Genomic DNA, 19,322 nt, shown 5'->3' on the forward strand with positions numbered 1-19,322 from the left:
GGGAAGTAAACCAGCGGATGGAAGATCTCTCTGTCTCTCCCTCTGTCACTCTACCTTTCAAATAAATACAATGTCTTTAAAAATAGTTTCATGAGGTTATAATTAATGCATTTTATACACTGTAAAAATACCAGTGTACCACTTGGTGAATTGTTTGCACACAGGTAACTTCCATTGAGATCATGATGCAAAAGTTCTCCATCATCTTTACTCACCTCCCACCCACACCACAGCCAGCCTGACTTCTCTCACCACTTACTCATTTTACTTGCTTGTTTGTTTGAAAGGGAGAGCGAGCGAGTGAGCTGCTCTTCCATCTACAGGTTCAATGCCCAAATGCCTGCAACAGCTAAGACTGGGCCAGGCCAAAGCTAGGAACCTGGAATTAAACCCAGGTCTCCGACATAGGTAGCAGGGACATAAGAACTTGAGTCATCACTTGCTGCCCCCCAGGGTGTGCAATGACAGGAAGCTGCACTGGAAACAAAGGTGAGACTTGATGGGGCCCAGTGCTGTGGCGTAGCGGGTGAGGCCGCCACCTGCAGTGCCAGCATCCCTTATGGGCGCCGGTTCCAGTCCTGGCTGCTCCACTTCAGATCCAGCTCTCTGATGTGGCCTGGAAAATCAGTGAAAGATGGCCCAAGTCCTTGGGCCCCTGCACCCACATGGGAGACCTGGAAGGGGCTCCTGGCTTCAGATCAGCACAGCTCCAGCCGTTGCGGTCAACTGGGGAGTGAACCAGCAGATGGAAGACCTCTCTCACTCTGCCTCCCCTCTCTGTGTAACTCTTTCAAATAAATAAATTAAAAAAAAAAGAAAAAAAGAAAAATCAAAGGTGAGACTTGGACCCAGGCACTGATAGGGGATTCGTATTCCAGGCAGTACCTTAGCTACTGCAGCAAATGTGCGGCCTATTTTGTTTCTGGACTTCATATAAACATAACCATTCATGTGTCACATTCACAGTTGCCAGGTTTAGCATATAAAACTCCAGGATACCAGGCAAATTTGAATTTCTCCTAGAACATACTTAAACTCAAATAATTATTCATTGTCTATCTGAAATTCAATTTGAGCCAGATATTCAGTATTTTATCAGGCAACTGTAGTTTTTTTTTTTTTTTTTTTTTTTTTTTGACAGGCAGAGTGGACAGTGAGAGAGAGAGAGACAGAGAGAAAGGTCTTCCTTTTGCCGTTGGTTCACCCTCCAATGGCCACCGTGGCTGGTGCGCTGCAGCCGGTGCATCGTGCTGATCCGAAGCCAGGAGCCAGGTGCTTCTCCTGGTCTCCCATTCGAGTGCAGGGCCCAAGCACTTGGGCCATCCTCCACTGCACTCCCGGGCCATAGCAGAGAGCTGGCCTGGAAGAGGGGCAACTGGGACAGAAGCCGGTGCCCTGACTGGGACTAGCACCTGATGTGCCGGTGCCGCAAGGTGGAGGATTAGCCTATTGAGCCACGGCACCGGCCTGTAGTAGTCTTTTGTGAATGGCTTCTTTCAACATAGTTGTGAGATTTTCCCACGTTGCTGTTATCAGTCAATGACTATTTTTCATTGTTGTGTAATATTCCATACAAAACCCATTTCCTCCTCCTGCTGTTGATAGACAAGGTGGGTTACTCCTAGAAAGGCAACGTGGGGAAAAGTGAAGCAGGTGCACTCCGGTGTCAGAAGCCTGGAGCATTGGAATCCTAGCTTCGGCTCTTTCTGTTTGTGAGACCTCGGTCCAGTAATTGAATCTCCCTGTGCCTTGACAAGTTCAACTTTTTTTTTAATTGAAAAAAAAATGATATATAGTTACAGCATACAACATGACGTTCATTTCATTCCACTTTTATGTGGCCTAATAACAGTACCCCAAGGGCTGCCATGAGATTTAAAAGACAGACTACAGACTCACAGCGACCACTTAGCACTGGGCCAACAGAGTTAGCGCTCGGGAGATGCTGCCCGCCTTCAGACCCATTACACCTCGGGGAAGAGTGAAGTTCAGAGGCAGGAAAAGACCGGCTCACAGCCAGGTATCCTATAAGCAGCACAGCCCGTTGGCCACTGATGTTGGCTAAATTTGAGTCACTCCGTCACCACTTTTCTGAGCATCTGCTGTGTGCCAGGCTCTATTTCAGAGCCTGAAGTCACAAAATGAGTAGAAGCCAAGTCCCGACCGTCATGAAGTGCACTCATTTGCCGCCAGGTGTTTACCTGTCCCTCGTTAGTCAATAGAATATCATCAAAAGGCACTTAGCATGGACCCCCCCCACACACACCACACACACATTATTGCTCCAGTCACGGCAGCCACTGGCCAGGTAGTGGCCTCTCTCTGGTGGATATCAGCACCCCTATTTTACAGATGAGGAAACTGATCCCCTGGTAGGGGAGGGGACTGGCCGAGGAGCTGCAGCCAGTCCACGGCAGAGCCAGGATCCAAAGCCGCATCAGCTGGCTCCAAAGCCCCCTTGGACTCCTCCGTGCTTGATTTCCAGTCCCAATGAGCAGGGTGGCTGCAGCGTGGGAACGAAACCCTGACTCCGGGTCCAGGCTTGGGGGCTCCAGGCCCAGGTTTGGCTGCCTGGGAGCCCCGGTTCCTCCCGCTCTGGGCTGCAGGGTCACGGGGTGGCCTGGGGACCTGAGAAAGCTCTCACGGAGGTGGAGGCAGGACAGAGCACACAGCGGGGACACTCTGGTGGTGCACCAGCGAGGAGGGGGGCTCCGGAATGCGCGAGCTGCTCAGCTGTGAAACCAGGACCTTGCTTCTGGTCGTGGGAAGCCGCCGACGCTACCTCGCTGAATGTATCTTAACATGCCAGGTCCCACAGCAGGCCCCTGCCTGGCAGTTAAGACGCCCAAATCCCCATATTAAAGTTCCACTCCAGTTTCTAGCTTCCTGCAAATGCAGACCCTGGAAGACAGCGGTGATGGCTCCAGAGACTGGGTCCCTGTCACCCACATGGGAGACCTGGGAGTTCCCTGCTCCTGGCTTTGGCCTGGTCCAGCCCCAGCTGTTGGGGGGCATTTGGGGAGTGACTCTGTCTACTGTTGAACAAACAAACATCAGGTCCTAAAAGCACAAGCAGGCATGGGGTCTCATGTGAGGGCCACACTGAACACTACTTTGGTGACACCTATGTTGGGTGCAGTCCTCAGCCCTCCGTGAGAAGTGACACGTTCCTCACCATCCCGTGTGGCAGGTGCCGCCGCTACACAGGGCTGCAGGGGGAGGCTGAAGCCGAGCAGTGGCCACACAGGCAGCTGCAGGCTGGCCTGCGGACCAGGCCCTGGGGTCTCCAGGGCTGTGTTCTTGACCACGTGGCTCTGAGACCTCTGCTTAGGTCGAATTTTGTCTGGGCAGTAAAATGTCAGTGTTGTGAACTTTCTTCTCTGTATCATTTGAACTTTGGTGGGAAGTAGGTTCTGTTTGTTTTTACAAAAAAGAAAAAAATGCTAGGGTTCTCAGGTGGGATTTGATGCCTTTAGGAATTAGCTGCGGGGCTGGTACTGTGGCATAGTGGGTAAACTCACGGTCTGTGGCACCATATAGGCGCCAGTTCAAGTACTGGCTGCTCCACTCCCCATCCAGCTCCCTGCTAATGCTCCTGGGAAAGCAGTGGAGGATGGCTCAAGTCCTTGGGCCTCTGCACCTATATGAGAGACCCAGAAGAAGCTCCTGGCTCCTGGCTTCAGACCAGCCCAATTGTGGCTGTTTGCAGAGTGAAGCAGCAGATGGAGAACCTCTCTCTCTCTCTCTCTCTCTCTCCCCCTCTCTGTAACACTGCCTTTTTTTTTTTTTTTTTTTTTACGGGCAGAGTGGACAGTGAGAGAGAGAGACACAGAGAAAGGTTTTCCTTTTTTCTGTTGGTTCACCCTCCGATGGCCACTGCGGCCGGCGCACCATGCTGATCCGAAGGCAGGAGCCAGGTGCTTCTCCTGGTCTCCCATGGGGTGCAGGGCCCAAGCACTTGGGCCATCCTCCACTGCACTCCTGGGCCACAGCTGAGAGCTGGCCTGGAAGAGGGGCAACCAGGACAGAAAGGATTAGCCTAGTGAGCCGTGGCACCAGCCAACACTGGCTTTCAAATTTAAAAAAAATTATTTATATATATTTTTAAAGAATAAGCTGTAGACCACCTTTCACCAAAGGGACAAGCCACTAAGTCTTTTTAGAGGTGGTGAGACCACGGCCTTGGAGCTGGGGACACAGGGTGCAGCCCTGGCTCCCCCCGCCCAGAGCCTCTGTGACCTGGGGTGAGTCCCTGGTGTCCCTGGCAGAGAGCAGCCCTCAATGTGCACTGGATACAGGAAGAATGAATCACTGTCCACCCCGCCCTGCCTGGCCCTGCCTGCTCTCGCGGCCCTGGGAATGCACGAAGGAGCCACTGTACAGTGTTCATCCTTCACAGGTTTGGGAAGGCAGTGCCAAGAGACGCCAGACTGGATGAGACGGCTGACCCATGGCCACCCACTGGGCTGGGCGCTGGCCTTCTTGCAGGCCCTGAGGTTGCTGCCCGGGCTGTGCGGGCGAGAGGCTGCTGGGAGTTTTCTGCCTGTGACTGTACTCGTGACCCCGACTCCTATCACCGCAGCAAAGGCTGGGCCTCCAGGGCCATAAATCGCCGCTATCGTCCCTCGCTATCTACTCGGAGGTTTTTCAGGAGCCCAATAATTATTTTTTATCACGTACAAGTCCTCTAATTATTTTTATCTTTTTTTTTCTCATAGTAGCCTTGCAAGCAAGACTAATTCTGCTTTTAGTTAGGATTAGGGGGGAGTCAGGTCTTGGGGTTTTCTGGGGTTCTCCTGGGGGGTGCCCAACGCTGCAGAGAGGGTGGGGGTTTGTACCCCCAGCCCCGAGCTGCGAGGGGCTGGGGAGGAGAGCTGTGCGGAGCCCGGAGCCTTGGCTGCTCCCTGGCCCTGTGACCTTGGGCACCTCCCTTGCAATCCCTGTGCCTCGGTTTCTTCCCCGAATGAGGAAGGAATAATAGCGCTCACCGCGGGAGTTAGCGCAGGCGGACTGGCCCTCAAGTCGTGGAAAATGGAATTAAAAGCCAACTTAACTCTGGCGCAGAAACACTTGACCCCTGCGCGTCCCTTAGGCGGGAGGGACCCCTCCTGTTCAGTGCCGGAGGCCCCGCTGAGTCTGCAGCTGGGACCTGGGTCTGACCTCAGCCTCCCGCCGGCCTCCCACTGGACCAGGATCGCTGAGCTGGGGATTCCTCAGCTGTGCAATGGGCCTCATCGCCGGCCTCACCCCTGCGCCCAGCGGCCTTCTTCCGGTTCTCAGACCACCGGAACTAAACGCGACTGCCCAGCCCTGGCTGGTCTCGTTGGCTCCCTAAGTCTTTTGGGAGCACCTCCTCTGTGCCAGGGGGAAGCTAAGCTAAGCTGGTCTCGTCCCCCTGACACAGAGACAGACTGCACACCGTCAAGAGGAAGAAACCCAAGCGAGCAAGGCAGTTACAGGGGCGCTCGCTGGCCAGGGAAGACTGCTGCGTCGCAAGGTGACACTTCGGCTGCCATTAATCGTTTATTTGAGGCTGTCCATGGTGCAGAATTCAGGCTGTGCACCGTGTCCCGCAGCCCAAGCCCCTCCCCGCCAGCTCCCTCATCCCCAGCTTCGCAGCCTTCCTCCCAAGAGGGCCCTGTGTGCCAGGTTCCTGGGTGTAGGTGACATTTGTACTGACACCTGAGCCACATGAAGCAGCCCTGGTGATGGGGAGTGAGGGGAGTCCTGGCCGAGGAACCAGCGAAGGCTCTGAGGCTGCACCAGTGTGGCTGCCAGTGCGGGCCCAGGGATGGTGGCGAGCATGGGAGGCCACTCTGGAAGACCTACGTGTCACTTTCAAGTCGGGGCAGGGCGGAGCTGGGGGTGGCAGCTTCTGCTCTGCGTATAGAAACCCCCTGCAGAATGACGCATATGGGGCTGGGAGAGCTGCAAGGATGCACACGTGGGCTTGGGGGCGAGTGGAGGTGCTGAGGAGTGGTCAGCTTGGCTGTGTGGGAGGTGAGGTTGAGGCCAGAGAGGGTCTCGGGGCCCCTGGAACTCCTCACACCCTGGCCTGGCTAGAGGTCACCACACTGTGGTTGTTGGATTTGTGCGACCCCCGGCACAAGGGAGCCCTCAGCACACGTGTGTTGCAGGGCAAGGAGAGGCCTTGGAGAGAAGGCGTGCCCACCCCAGCTCCGTCCTGCCCTTTGCACCTGCTCTGGCACACAGAATTCTGAGCCTGCGGCACAGCTGGGTAAGCTGCCACCTGTTGTATCCTGGCTGAGTTACGGCTGTTCTGCTTCCAGTCTAGCTCCCTGCTAACACACCTGGGCCCCTGCCACCCACATGGGAGACCTGGATGAAGCTCCTGGCCCCTGGTTTTGGCCTGACTCAGCCCTGGCTGTTGCAACCATTTGAGGAGTAAATCAGTGGATGAAATTCTCTCTCTCTCTCATCTCCTTCTCTCTGTAACTCTGCCTTTCAAATAATAATAATTAAAAAAAATTTTTAAAAAAAGAATGTACAGCTTCAACCTTCGGTTTCTTGTACTCTCACAGCCATGGAACGCTATCTCCGTGCAAGCTTCATCTATAAAGTAGAAAGTTACAACTTCCAGTGCCTAAGAGCTGCACGAAAGCAGGGAGCAATGCAGACGCGAACGTTAACACCAAGGTTGCGGGATAAGGCGGTCGCCTACGGGAGCGAGGCCTTTGTTCAGCATCGCAGGTTCACAGCGCTGCGGCCGAGAGTAGCTGCGGCCTTGTCACGTGTGCAGCGGTCATCCCATGTTTCCTGCATGTGGCCTCTCCTTCTCCCAGTGCCCAACACAACCCTGCTTCACCCAGAGAAACAGCTCTACTGGTAATGGCGGGGGCCAGTGCCATGGCAAAGCAGGCAAAGCTGCCACCTGCAGTGCCAGCATTCCATATGGGCGCTGGTTTGAGTCCCGGCTGATCCACTTCTGACCCAGCTCCCTGCTATGGCCTGGGAAAGCAGTGGAAGATGGCCCAAGTCCTTGGGCCCCTGCATCCACATGGGAGACCTGGAAGAAGCTCCTGGCTTCTGACTTCAGATCAGCACAGCTCCAGCTGTTGTGGCCAACTGGGGAGTGAAGCAGTGGATGGAAGACCTCTCTCTGTCTGTCGGTCTGTCTGTCTGTCTGTCTGTCTCTCTCTGCCTCTCCTTCTCTCTGTGTAACTCTTTCAAATAAGTAAATAAATCTTTTTACAAAAGTGATAATGGCTTCTGTGTATGTGTGCTTCAAAGAACGTTAGGGGATATTTGAAACACACGTCTAGGAAATGCACAAAGCCACGTGTTGCACTCAGGGAGTTGTCACTAAGAGAACAGCATGGTGTCCCTGGCACCTAGATAAAGAAACAGAGCACAGGGGCCGGCGCTGTGCAGTGGGTTGAGCCACCACCTGCACCGCCAGCATCCCATGTGAACGCCAGCTTGTGTCCCAGCTGCTCCACTTCCAGTCCAGCTCCCTGCTGTTGCACCCGGGAAGGCAGCAGAAGGTGGCCCAAGTGCTTGGGTCCCTGCACCCACGTGGGAGACCTGGATGGAGTTCCAGGCTCCTGGCCTCTATCTGGTCAAAGCCTGTCCTAGCTGTTATGGACATCTGGGGAGTGAACCAGTAGATGGAAAGTCTTTCCTTCTGTCACTCTGCCTTTCAAATAAATAAATAAATCAAACTAAAAAAAGAGAAAGAAAAAAGAAAGAGAGCACAGCCAGTCTCCCCCCTCACAACCCCCCTGCTCTCCATCGGCCCCTTTTCCCATCACTCCCTCCCTCCCCTCCCAGGATAACCACCGCCCTGCCTGCAAACCCCAGCACTGGCTTCTGCCTGGGTTTGGGGTTATAGGGTTGCCGTAGCACTTTTGTGTGTGACTTCCACTGTGAGGTTCATGGTGTGGAGCCCCCCGTGTGGCCGGGCCACAGCCTCAGACAGTGAGGAACGGCTCGTCTGGCAGGCAGAGAACCTGGGGGCGGGGGTGGGGTGGGGTGGAGGCTGGGTTTGGCTCACAAGTGAGTTCTGTTTCTTGCACCTGCTGTTCTGTTGAGCTGTGTTTGGGTTTGAGTAGTGTTTCCTGCACCTGCTGCTCTGATGTGCTGTGTGTGAGTTTGCCGCTGTTAAAGGCGATGCCCGCTTTCTCCCGGAGGACCTGACTTTGCTGGGCCTCACCGCCCCCTCTCAGCACGCCCACCCCATTCCCATTTTGCCACAATCCCCACTGCGCCTTGTTGCCCTAACATCGCTCACCAATGCTGCCTGCCGGGCCCTGTAATCAGTTTGGTCCTTCCCTCTGCCTTTAATTCGGCAGAGACGTCTACCCCACAACAGGTCAATCTGGCAGCCCAGCTGAGCATTCAAGCTGTCTCCACTGGGTCAAACTTCACAGTGAGTAACTGAGAGCTCACAAATTTTGTTGTCACCACTATGATTACAGAAAATACTTTTAAATAGCTTTCCCTTACTCTCTTGTCATTTTTCAAAAGATGTTTTAAAATTCACTGTTCCAAATGTATAGTAGCAATTATGATTAAATATGGGAGCTCTGGACCCAGATGGCCTGGAATCAAATCCTGGTTCTACAGCTCAGAAGCTGTGTGACCTCAGGCAATTAGGGAGCCTCTCTGTGCTGCCATGTAAAACAAAATACCAGCAAAATTTGCCTTGCTGGGCCCTTATGGAGATTAAAGGAGCAAATGCTTGTAAATCCATTAGAACTTCAAAACATGCAATAATTGTTCAGCATATGCCAGCTCTTTACAATCTTTGAAAATGTTGTGGGCTGGTGATCATTCAACTTTCGCGGGGCACCAACTGTCCCAGTGTCCCCAAGACTGGCAGCAGTGGAGGGTGGGAGGAGGCTCAGGACAAAGATCTTTCAGTCTGAAAACTGGGAAATTCCTGGGCAAGGTAAGACAAGGCCAGCTGGTCGCCCCAGGCCTGCCTGGTGGTTGCATTTCATGTCATTGAGCACGTGGGTACTTTCACTTTCATTAAATTACGGATTTGAGTTTGAAAGTGATATCCCAATCGCATGTTGTGGAACCCCCAAACACCCCCATGACATGGCTTGTGTGCAGCACCGAGCTCACCTAACATTCTCCCCACTCTACAGATGTGAAAACTAAGACGCAGAGCTGCAAAGTAGCCCCACGTTAGCGGCAGAGTTCTTTCCTAGTCTCCATCTTTTCTTCTTTGTTTTTAAGATTCATTTATTTGAAAGGCAGAATTATAGGGAGGCAGAGAGAGAGAGAGAGAGGAAGAGAGAGAGAGAGGTCTTCCATCCGATGGTTCACTCCCCAAATGGCCGCAAAGGCAGGAGCTGTGCTGATCTGAAGCCCGGAGCCAGGAGCTTCTTCTGGGTCTCCCACACGGGTGCAGGGACCCGGGGACTTGGGCCATCTTCTGCTTTCCCAGGCCACAGCAGAGAGCTGGATCAGAAGTGGAGCAGCCGGGACTCGAACCAGCACCCATATGGGATGCCAGCACTGTAGGCGGCAGCTTTCCCCACTATGCCCAGCGACAGCTCCTTGTTTGATTTTATTTACAAGAGAAAGAGAATCTTCCACCCACTGTTTCACCCCTCAAATGGCCACAACAGCCATGGCTGGGCCAGGCCAAAGCCAGCCAGGAATTCCATCTGGGTTTCCCACATGGGTAGCAGGGACCCAGGTACGTGAGTCCTCCTCTGCTGTCTCCCCAGGGTGCACGTGCGCGGCAGCGTCCACCCCTCCAGCCTCCAGCCTCCCTGTTCTCCCCGACTTCCTCCAGACAGCTGTGCTAACCACGTGCTAGCCGACACGCTAAGGACTTTCCATTACGTTTATCCTCCCAACAGTCTTGGGTGGTGAGTTGTCCTGTTACACCTGCTGCAGGGGTGGGCCGTGAGCGCCTGCCGTCTTGTCTGCCCAGCCACTCTCTCCCCGGGGCCATTGTTCATTCACTCGGCACATTTCTTGCTCGCCTGTGGTTTCCTTGTAACTTTGGTTACAGGGAAACTGGGTCTTTTCGTCTCTCACCATTAAGAAGAGCCCAGAAGCCGGTGTGTGAACAAGGACACCACACCCCGGGGCTGAAAGGGCAGCAGAGGTCGGCAACCTCCAGCCATGAGTTCTCGGGTCAAGGCAAAGTGCGGAGACATGGCTTGGGGTTTCTCAGTCTCAGCACCGTTGACAAGCGGGGCTGGATAATTCTCAGTTGTGGGGATGTGGAGTGGAGGGTGGGGGGCTGTTGGGTGCGGGAGGATGGCTTAGCATCATCACTAGCCTCTCTGCCATCTGCCAATTGAAAATGCCCCGGGGCATTGCTAGCTGGCTCCTGGCTGAGAACCACTGGCTCAACAGAGGGAGCCAGTGGGTCCTCGGGCCCCTGCACCCACGTGGGAGACCCGGAGGAAGCTCCTGGATCCTGGCTTTGGATTGGTGCAGCTCTGGCCGTTGCAGTCAACTGGGGAGTGAACCATCGGATGGAAGACCTCTCTCTCTCTGCCTCTCCTCTCTGTGTAATTTTGACTTTCAAATAAATAAATCTTTTAAAAAAATGCAAGCAGTGGTTTCACAGTGTGCGAAGGCCAAGGGACCTCCACCTGGGGTGGGAGACGTGGGCAGCGTTCTCAGACTGAGGATCAGAGAGGCGGGAGCCAGCGAAGAATGCACCGTGAGGACAACACAGAGCGGGCGGTGCTGGCACAGACACTGTCTCCTGCCTTTCATCTCCCGTGGGCGCCTCTCTTTGGTTTAAATACAACAAGATGTCTGAAGGTATGGGTGCCTCCCGGGGACAGAGCAGGTGGGGTGCAGTCGGGTGGTGGGCGAGCAGACATGAGCCACCCAGGGAGGTGGAGATGGGCCCCAGCAGGCAGGACACTTGGGCACGGTTCGGGGGGTGCGTCAGGCTTTCCCAGGTGCAGTGGTCTGGGTGTGTCCCCAACATTTCCTGTGTTGGAAACTTGGTCCCCAGCACAACGTTGAGAAGCAAGACCCGCAGCTGGGCTTGGGCCGTGAGGCCTCTGGGTTAATTCAGAGGATTCAGACTCACGGATTACTGGGTTGTCAGAAGAGTGGCCTTGTTATCAAAGTGAGCTCCCTCCGCCGTGGTGTGATGCAGCAAGAAGCCCTCACCACGTGCCAGCACCGTGCTCTCGAACGTTCTGGCCTCCAGAACCCTGACCTACATAAACCTACATAAACTAGCCAGACCTGGGGGTTTTGTCATTGCCACAGGAAACAGACTAAGGCGTCAGGAAAGGGTATTTGACCAGAGGGCACAGCCTGCACAAGGGCACGGAGTTGCAAAAGAGCCTGGCGCTGAATTGTTTATGGAATTGTGCTGGTTTGTTTGATTGATTGGCTCCGTTCTGTGTGCACTTGGTGGAAAGAAAACATTCAGAAGGTACAAAAGGGCGTAAAACAGAAAGGAGGGCGTCCTCCCACACTGACCGCAGCCGCCCAGCCCTCCTTCCCGGAGGCCGTCTCAGTCAGTCTCTCACAACCTTCCAGAAATGGACAGTGCACCTGCTTGCTAGCAATAGACGCGTGTGAATGTGTCAGTTACACTCCTGCTTTGCCTTGATTCCGCTGACATTAGTGGCACCTCCACTGAGTGCGAAGAAGTGGGTTAGAGGCTCCAGCCTCAGATTCTGAGCCCAAATCCCCCACTGAACACAGTGTAGCTACAGGTGAACCCCTTTGGACCCCACATGGTCTCCTCCAAGCACTGAGGAGATCTCCAAGGGTCCTGCCAGCTCTAGGGTTGTCCATAGTCATGAGGGTACTTCAAAAAGTTCATTGACAATGGAACTGACAGGGGCCGGTGCTTTGCGTTAACTGATAAAGCCGCTGCCTGCAACACCAGCATCCCAGGTGGGCGCCGGTTCATGTCCTGGCTGCTCTGCTTTCCAACCAGCTCCTTCATAGTGGCCTGGGAACGTAGCAGAGGATGGCCCAGGTTCTTGGGGCCCTGCCACCCACATGGGAGACCCAGATGAAGCTCCTGGTTTGTGGTTTCAGCCTGGCTCAGCCCTGGCTGTTGTGGCCACTTGGGGAATGAACCAGCAGATGGAAGATATCTCTATCTCTCTCTCTCTCTCTCCCTCTCCCTCTCCCTCTCCCTCTCTGGCTCTGACTTCCAAATAAATAAATAAATAAATAAATCTTTAAAAAAGAAAATGAGATTGATACTAGGATAAGTTCTCCTGTCGGGATGTCCATATCTCATATTAATATGCAAGGAGTCAGGGCCAGCGCTGTGGCACAGCGGGTTAATGCCCAGGCCTGAAGCGCCGGCATCCCATATGGGCACCAGTTCAAGTCCTGGCTGTTCCACTCCCGATCTAGCTCTCTGCTGTGGCCTGGGAAAGCAGATGGCCCAAGTCCTCTGGCCCCTGCACCCACGTGGGAGACCCGGAGGAAGCTCCTGGCTCCTGGCTTTGGATCAGTGCAGCTCTGGCCGTTGCAGCCAATTGGGGAGTGAACCAGCAGATGGAAGACCTCTCTTCCTCTCCCTCCTTCTCCCTCCCTCTCCCTCTCTCCTCTCTGTGTAATTCTGACTTTCAAATAAATAAATAAATCTTAAAAAAAATACGCAAGGGTTTGGGTCCTGGCTCCACTCCGGTTCTAGCTTCCTGCTTATCTGCACTCTGGGAGGCAGGCGATGCTGGTTTAGGTACTTGGGTTTCTGCTACCCACATGGGAGACCCGGATTGAGGCTTCGGCTCCTGGCTTTGGCCTGGACCACCCCAGCCCCAGTTGCTGTGGACATCTAGGGAGTAAGCCAGCAGACGGGAATTCTGTCTCTGACTCTCTGGTTCTCAAAAAAAAAAACAAAAACAAAAACAAAAACAAAAACAAAAACCTATTTTGGTGCAAATTGAACCCCATGCATAGTTTCACAATATTCTTCTTCCGTGAATTAAAAAAAAAAAAGATTCATTAATTTGAAAGGCAGAATTATAGAAGAAGAGAGAGATACATCCTCCACGCCTTGGTTCACTGCCCCAGGTGGCCACAACAGCCAGAGCTGGGCCGGTCTGAAGCCAGGAGCTTCATCCCAGTCTCCCACGCGAGTGCAGGGGTCCAAGCATCTGGGCCATCCTCTGCTGCCTTCCCAGGTGCATTAGCGGTAGAGTAGCCAGGATTTGAACCAGCGCCCATATAGGATGCCGGTGCCACCATGGCAGCTTTACCTGCCACACCCTCTTCCACGAACTTTTTGAAGATCCTTCATATGCTGTTTGATTGATGTTTTGTGGATTGAACTGAATTAAAACTGAGCCAGGGCAGGGAGCGACTGTAGTGCAGAAGCGCAGGTAAGGTCTGGGAGTGGTTCAGGACAGCACTTGTCGCTTGGGGTGGATGAGTGAGGTTTCTGTCTCTAAACCTGTGATGTTGTTGGTTCCAACAGAACAGTTGTCTACACAGGGAAGCCCTATAGTATGGCCTAGAGCCGCACAGTGTTGACAGTAGGTTGGATTCCATCAACTTCGCTGGACTGGACCTGGCTCGGACCCGCCCAGGGAAGACCAGATCCTGCCCGAGCCCAACTGGTGTCTGTAGCTTGAACGCAGGAGAGTTCAAGACCAGGAGGGAGGTGGGAGAGCTGGCTGGCTACAGCAGTGAGGACTCCTACAACCACCTCATGAGCTCACCAGTGCCTGGAAGCAAACGCACAAATCTGGGCACCAGATGCCCAGGCAGAATCTCAGAAGCCAGAGCAGCCCAGATCACCAGGAGCAGAAAAGCACGGGGCTCCTTCTCCCCCAGCCCCCAGCCCCCAGCCCCTGCCCTGACTCCACAGGCTCTACTCTGCTCCCTCTAAGCTTTCAACACCCAGCTCTTTCCCGGCAGTGCCGTGTGGCAAACACACCTGCCACAGAGGTCCACCATTCTGTGCAGGTACTGACCACACTCCAGCCCTGTGTGAGAAGTGTTAATGACTCCATTCTGCAAACCAGGAAAACTGAGGTGTGGAGGGGCAGGCCGGGGGCACGAGTGAGGTCGAGCGTGGGAAACGCAGAGTGACGTCAACAGCATTTTGTGATGAATTACGGAATTAGAGACCTTGGATTCGTGAACCGCGGGAGTCCTGGGCTCTCACCGGTTACCTGTAGAGCTCGCCACCCCCGTGTGCGCACCATACCACGGGGGAAAGGTCTCGCTCGGCCTTCTCTCCCCTGGGCTCTCGGTCCAGCCGCTCCTCTCGTCTCCTCCTTCCAAAACCTCACGCGGCAGCAGAGGCTCTTTCCAGATCACCAAGCAGACTCTGTCACTCTTCTCCCTTAAACCCTTCACGGCTCCCCTTTGCCCTCAGGATAAAGTTCAAACTCTTGGACATGGTTTGCTGGGTCCTCTGTCATCAGGCCACAATCTCTGGACACTTCATTTCCCCACCAACTCTATATCAGCTCACTGTACTTGTCCTAGTTCGCCAAACAGGCTGCTTGCTTTCTCTCTCCCTAACCCCAGGGCCTTTGCTCTGGCTGTCCTCTCTCGTGGAACACAGTCCACACCAGCACCCTCTTCTCTGGGTGAAATGCCCTCTCCTCCTCTTTGCCCTGGGAAGTTGTTGCTGCTCACTTCCCTCCCAGCCCCCCACGTCCGACCTCAGCCCCTGGGCTTATCCGCAGAGAATGCTCACCGTGCCCAAGGGCTTGCCTCTGCGCCCATCGGCTCACGAGCCACAGGAGGGCAGAAACAGGGGTGATCTCACTGGATCCCTAGCTACCAGCACTGTGCCTGGCAGGGGAGAGTTGCCGAGAACAGATATGTGTTGGTAAGTGAATCACAAGACGCTACAATCATAGAATCACAGAACTTTAGAATCATGGACGTGGGGAAACAGAGCCCCAACCCTCAGAATCAAAGCCTCTGAGGATATTAGAAACACAGCAGCTGGGAACCCCGGGCATTGCTCGTGAGGTTGCAGCGGAAGTACGAGGGTGGGACCAAGATCGCCTGAGAGCTCTGACTGGGGCCGGGAAATCCACCTCCAGGCTCGTTCCCATGACTGGCAGGTGCCGGGAGGCCTCCGCCCCTGTCGGTGTGGTTCTCATCGCTGGACTATGTGCGTGTTCTCATGACACGGCTGCTGGCTCCCCTGGAGCAAGGGATCCAGGGCAGCAAGGTGGAAGTCACAACGCCTTCCGTGCGTCAGCCTCAAAGGCCACACCCACCATTGCCACACGCGATCCCAGCCCTGATGCACAGCAGCCCTGTCTAGTTTGGGAGGGGCCTCCCCAGGGGGCTGAATACCGGGGAACAGGGACCCCTGGGGGCCATGCTGGAGGCTGCCCACTCCAGCAGCGTTGAGCAGGACTGTGCTAATGGAGTTAACAGTCTAGAGAGCAGAGAGGGGAGGAAGACAATAAACTGATGAACAAATAAATTGTTAAGTACCATAAAGAAAATCAAACAGGACAACGCGCGAGAGCCGTGGCTGGCAAGCTACAGTCATGGCCAAATGCAGCCGGCTGCCTGCTCCAGCGCAGAAAGCTCTGTGGGAACTCAGCCACGCCCATTCACTTCCGGTTGCTCATGGCTACTTTCGGAGGCCTGGCGTAGCCGCAGCAGAGCCCACAAAGCGACCCCCGCCAGGGAGGACTCTCCAAGAAGCAACATCTGGGCAGAGAGCTGAACAGCTAGAAAGAAGTGGCCTTGGGGAGAGCAGAGGAAAGAATATTCTAGATCAAGGGAACATCAGGGTAGACAGCTTTGGTGGATCAAGGACAGGGAGGAGACCAAGGGGCTGGAACGGAGTGACCACAGGGAGACCACCGAGTAAGTAGTCAGGACCCAGGAGGTGGAGGGCCGTGGCTACACCCCAAGGCAGCTATCCCAAACTCCTCTTTTTTTTTTTTTTTTTAAAGATTAATTTATTTGAAAGGCAGAGTTACAGAGTGGGAGAGACAGAGAGAAAGGAGAACCTCCTCCCACTGGTTCATTCCCCAAATGGCTGCAACAGTCGGAACTGGGCAGAGCTGAAGCCAGGAGTCTGGAACTCCATCCAGGTCTCCCACATGGGTGGCAGGGGCGTAAGCACCTGGGTCACCCTCTGCTGCCTTCCCAGGCACATTAGCAGGGAGCTGGATCAGAAGTGGAGCAGCCGGGACTCGAACCTGCTCCACCACAACGCTGGCCCCAGCACTTGCTGGTCTCGACAAGACCCAGGCCATAACCTGTGGCCTCAAGTCTTGCTCAGGCCTCAGTAGTCTCTCTGACCCGGAAGTCTTTCCTCTGACCCACCTTGGGCCTCTTGCTGCCCCTGCCCTTCCGGCTTCCAGATCTGGGACCTCTGTGAGTCATGAAGGAGCACTGATTCCGAGCCCCAGACTCCAGACTCTGTCCCACCTGCGACTAAGAGCCAGGCAGCCTTCCTGGGTCTCAGGTCTCCCAGCTGACGAATAAGGTTGAAGTCAGTCTCGGTCCCAGGCCAGTGGACGAGAGCCGAGGCTGTGCCGGACACCCAGGAGGAGCACGCACGGGTGGGAGAGGCCTTGGCCGCAGCGGGAATGCCATTGCTGATGCGGGCAGTGGGAAACAGCGGGGGCACAAGCCTTCCTGTACACTCGCCCCTGCTTGAGTCCTGAACAACAGGATAGTCCACAGGGTCCCAGAGCCCCCTAGGACAAGAGAGTTGTTTGGCTGGGGGCAAGACCTCTGAGGAGGAAAGGCCTGGGGGCTAATCTTCCTCTACCCCAGCCTTGGATATGTAGAGAGAGCACAGGATCTGCTGCCAGAGCCCCAGCTCCATCATATGTGCTCCATGGCTTCTGCTGCCTCAGTTTTCTCATCTGTGAAATGGGACAGGCTGACCCAAGATGCTTCCAGCGAAAGAGGCCCTAGCACCTTATGCACCACATGGAGAGAAAACACACTACCAAGTACACCAAGGACCTGGGGCTGCCACCTGCTGCTTCCTGAGGTGTGCAGTGGCAGGGAGCTGCAATTCTGGAATTGCAAGTGCAGCCAAGACATGCAATGCACCAGGCACTTGCGTAGGGGATAGGGGTGTCCGAGCAGGACTTTACCACTGAGCTAAATACTCTCTCCCTTTATTGCTCTTTTCAGAAGACGACAAAGGGAGATTTCAGGAAACAACCACGCCCTGCCCGCAAATGGTCCTGAAGTTGTTTGCAAGGAAACACAAAGCAGTGGGCCAGCCACAAACAAGGAGGCTGTGGCCGTCACCTGATCAGACCGGCAGGGTTTTGTGCAATGCCGTCAACTTAAAGACACATCCTGACTTCAGAGATTTTCCTGATGGGAACAAGGGTGTGTCATGGAATTTTTAAATTTAGCAGTAACTGCTGTCCCTTGGGGTTTATAGGAGGGTGAAAGGTGAGCCTGAGACAGGCCCTGACCGCGGCCCCCGCCTCGGCATTACTCAACCGTCTCCTGGCTCCTCGCGGCCCAGGGCATCGCCCTCGTCCAGCTCAGGTTTATGGCGACAATCGCCGCCCCTGCCAGACGTGATCTCAAAGCCATAAAGGCCTTTACAGTTTCACTCTCGCCCTGAGATAAGCCCACGCAGCCCTTCCCAAGGCCGGGGAGCAATCTGAGCGCCCCGGGGGGAGGGGCAGGGCATGGCACGGGGTGGGGAAGAAATGGAACAAGTTTTATGGCCCCAACTTCTCTAAAAATACCACGTCCTCATATGCTCAGCGTGAGTGCCCTGGGGAAACTCAGCCCTGGAGCTCGAAGACACGCGTTCATCCACTCGCTTGCTCACTCGTTCACTAGTTTGACAAACAGGCAAATGTGCCCAGGACATGCCAGCGTGGACTTTGTCACGCTGCCTCCGCCATGCTGAGTGTGGCCCCGGAAAAGTCCCTTCCCCTCCTCTAACGAGGACTGTCCATGCACTTACCCCACGCCACCGCCATGCTGCGCATAGCTGGCTTGCAGCAACAGAGCCCACGTCCGTCCCTTTGGGCCGCCACCTTGCATTTGCGTGGCTGGCTTTGCTTCCTCTTCCTGGCAGCTGTGGTTCTTGGGCCCGGAGTGAAGCCCTCACCTGGAACCTGTTTGCTGCCCGACTCCCTCATAAGCGAGCTCTAATAACGCTCTGCTGTTTCTTTTCCTTCCTTTTTGTATTATTTTTTATTTATTTTATTTATTTTTTATTTTTGACAGGCAGAGTGGACAGTAAGAGAGAGAGAGACAGAGAGAAAGGTCTTCCTTTTTGCCGTTGGTTCACCCTCCAATGGCCGCCCCAGCTGGCGCATCGTGCTGATCCAAAGGCAGGAGCCAGGTGCTTCTCCTGGTCTCCCATGGGGTGCAGGGCCCAAGGACTTGGGCCATCCTCCACTGCACTCCCTGGCCACAGCAGAGAGCTGGCCTGGAAGAGGGGCAACCGGGACAGAATCCGGCGCCCTGACCGGGACTAGAACCCTGTGTGCCGGCGCTGCAAGGCGGAGGATTAGCCTAGTGAGCTGCGGCGCCGGCCTTCCTTCCTTTTTTTAAAGAATAAATTCTGACTCTGGCTTTTTCATTCCAGCTAGTGTATCTGGGAGATCACACAGCTTGCGTCAGTGGTCTGCTGCTTTGTGTGTGTGTGTGTGTGTGTTTGTGTGTGTGTAGTGGTTTGACTTAAAAAAATATTTATTTATTTTAGAGGCAGAGAAACAGAGAAATTGCTCCCATCAGCTGATTCATTCCCCAGATGCCTTCCATGGCCAGGGCCAGAGCTGAAGGTTGAGAACTGGGAATGCAATCGAGTCTCCCACGTGAGTGGCTGGAGCCCAGTTACTTGAGCCGTCACCTGCCACCCCCCAGGCTCGGGCTTAGGAGGGAGCTGGAATCGAGCCAGGCATCAAAGCCAGGCACTACCATATGGGTCGTGGGCCTCTTAGCTGCTCAGCCCCATGCCTGCTGCCCCCACTGGACTTTAAAGCTTCCTTTTGGTGCTTCTGGCTTGGACTCTGTGTTTTGAAAATCCTTTTTTAAATTGTAGGTGATGTGCAATAACTGTGCATACGTATCCGTGGATATTGCGCTGGGCTTTGTAGCTGTAGCCCCACTTTTCCCGGCGCTCCATGGCAGGTTCTCGGCGGCCCTTATGTTCTGATCGCCTCTCACCACCACCTGTATTCATTTTCCATCGCTGACAATGACACCCACGTGTGATCTCACGGTTCTGTAGGCCAGAATCAGGCTCTGGTCTGACTGAGTTTTCTGCCCAGGGTCTTCTCCAGTTGAAATCAGGACGTCGGCTGGGCTGTATTCCTACCCCCAGGTTCCAGGAAAGGATCCAAGCTCATTCGTGTTGTCGGCTGGTTGTAGGATGGAGGCCCCCATTTCTTTGCTGCCTATTGGGGATCGGTCTC

At 54.5% G+C, this 19,322-nt stretch overlaps 1 long non-coding RNA gene across 8 annotated transcripts in view; it reads right to left on the reverse strand.

Moving 5' to 3' along the window:
- The window catches only part of LOC149123350 (uncharacterized), a 30,012-nt gene extending 11,962 nt beyond the window's left edge, over positions 1-18,050 (reverse strand). For 2 of the 8 annotated variants that reach the window (XR_016216554.1, XR_016216552.1), the window contains exon 1: positions 17,864-18,045. This is a non-coding gene — a long non-coding RNA (uncharacterized LOC149123350). Of the gene's footprint in view, positions 1-17,863 lie in introns of all 8 variants that reach the window. The other 6 variants (XR_016216556.1, XR_016216553.1, XR_016216551.1 and 3 more) reach the window with 5 other exon arrangements.
- Between the last annotated feature and the right edge of the window lie 1,272 nt (positions 18,051-19,322).

Source organism: Oryctolagus cuniculus, chromosome 11 (genome assembly GCF_051225735.1).
Source record: "Oryctolagus cuniculus isolate XC-2025 breed Fujian yellow rabbit chromosome 11, ASM5122573v1, whole genome shotgun sequence".
In the NCBI taxonomy this organism is placed as follows: Eukaryota; Metazoa; Chordata; class Mammalia; order Lagomorpha; family Leporidae; genus Oryctolagus; species Oryctolagus cuniculus.